Source organism: Neovison vison, chromosome 13 (assembly GCF_020171115.1).
Source record: "Neovison vison isolate M4711 chromosome 13, ASM_NN_V1, whole genome shotgun sequence".
In the NCBI taxonomy this organism is placed as follows: domain Eukaryota; kingdom Metazoa; phylum Chordata; class Mammalia; order Carnivora; family Mustelidae; genus Neogale; species Neogale vison.
In genome coordinates, this window is record NC_058103.1 from 3487361 (window position 1) to 3489693 (window position 2333).

Consider the following 2333-nt stretch of genomic DNA (forward strand, 5'->3'; position numbering starts at 1 on the left):
TGACTTGCCTAAAGCCACACAGCCCTGAAATGGCAGACTTGATTTGAAGCGGGGTCAGTGGGTGTTGGGCACTGGGCCTCCCCCTGCATCTTGTCAGGGGCCCTGACAAGATGCAGGGGGAGACCCTGTGGCCCTCACAGCCAGGCTGACAGAGGAACAGAGAAGCGCCAGGTCCCCATGGGTGGAGGGCGAGCTGGTCCTGCTTCCTCTCCTGCCTGAGGAAGGAAGTTGTTCATGTCAGGAACCCATGAGAGAGGGGTTCAGATACCAAAAGAGCAGGCTGGGCCTGGGCCTGGGCCCACTGAGACCATGGAGGCCCCCGAGGGTCTTAGTCTAGGGGCCTGACTGACGGCAGTCCCCTGCCTTGCGCCCTGAGGGGCAGACTGTGTTGGGCCTCCATGAGGCTCGTGCCCCAGCCAGCGCCCTGAGGGGTTCCCTTGTTTACTCCACAGCAGCTGAGGTGTATGGGATCCGAGGACCCCCAGAGCCTTCACCAGCCGGGTCCTCCTCTGAGTGCCCCACCCCTCTCCTGGCGGGGTGGGGGGGGGGGAGAAAAGGGAGAAAAAGTGAAAAAAAGAAAGGATCTCACTTAACCTCACTGGCTCCTGGTTTGCAGATGAGGAAGAGGAGGCAGAGGAGGCTCCGTGATGGCGGCGGCTGCACGGCTCACGCGTGTATGTTCAGGATCTGAACAAAGGTTATCCGGCCCAGAACCCTGTTCTTAATCACTAAGGTCACAGGACTTTTGTATGAAACAGCTTGAGACCCATCTTGAAATCGGGAGAATGTCCTTCCTGCCTCCCTGGGCGCCTGACTCTGTCCCTCAGTGGACCCGGGTGCTCCTGGGTGCTTCCTCAGGCCTGGAAAACGACTAAGAAATCGGCTGTGACAGGGACACCCTTCCCAGCTACCTGACAGCTGGGGTCACCCCACGCTGAAGACAGAGAGGGAGACAAATCCTAAGAGACTCTTAATTCTAGGGACAAACTGAAGTCCTGGAGGGGCGGGGATGGGGAACGGGGTAACTGGGTGACGGGCATGAAGGAGGACCCACGATGGCATGAGCCCTGGGTGTTACACGCAACTGATGAATCATTGACCTCTACCCCGGAAACTAATAAATATAGTATATGCTAGCTAAATTGAATTTAAATTAAAAAGAAGGAGGAGGAGGAGAAGAAGAAGAAGCTTGTGGGCACCCGGGTGGCTCAGTTGGTTAAGTCTCCAACTCTTGATTTCAGCTCAGGTCATCATCTGAGGGTCATGAGCTGGAGCCCCAGTCAGGCTCAGCACTCAGCCCAGCGTCCGCTTGTCCCTCTCCCACTGCCCCGCACGCCCTGCCCCCATTCTCTCTCAAATAAAGAAATAAATAAATCTTTATTTAAAAACGAATTAAGGGGTACCCGGGTGGCTTTGGCTCAGGTCATGATCTCAGAGTCCTGGGATGGAGCCCAGCATCAGGCTCTCTGCTCAGCGGGGAGCCTGCTTCCCCCTCTCTCTCTGCCTGCCTCTCTGCCCACTTGTGATCTCTGTCTGTCAAATAAATAAACAATATCTTTGAAAAAAAAAGAAAAAAGAAAAAAGAAAAAAGAAAGAAAGAAGACCTTGCTTAAAAAAAAAAAAAATTAAGGTAGTTCCCGGTCTCCATTATGCGTAGGTGTGGTCATGTGACTGAACTTTGGCCTGGATGTAAATACAGTGTTTGATATTAGGAAGCATTCTTAAAGGGCAGGACACACCCTCCTCCCCTTCCTTCTGCTGTTGCCTATAATACAGATCTAATGGCAGGAGCCTCGGCAGCCATTTTGGACTGAGAAATGATCTTGGAAATGAAAACTCTGCCTGGCACAGCCACACACAGACGGAGCCCAGGCTCCTGGCACCATGATACTGCTTGACATAGAATCCCTGGCCACCTACAAACATCTTTCTTTCTTTTTTTTTTTCCAAGACTTCTATTTATTTATTTGAGAGAGATATATATACATACAAGAGACAGCACAGAGGAAGACTGAGCAGGATGTCCAGAGGCGGAACTCGATCCCAGGACCCTGGGACTGTGACCTGAGCCGAAGGCAGACACTTCACTGACTGAACCACCCCGGCGCCCCCACCTATAAACATCTTGCGTGAGAAAGAAAACTAAACTTTCATCCTGTCTAAGCCATCATTTGGGGGTTTCTTCTGCATCTGTTTGACTCAGTCCAATGCTCTTCTCACTGTCTTAGGGGTCCCTGTCATCCCCTGGGCTCCAGGGCTTAAGGAGTAGCTGCACCCCTCTCCAGGCCCTTGGGGCAAGTGAGAGAAGCAGCAGGTGTCCTCTCTCCAGGACA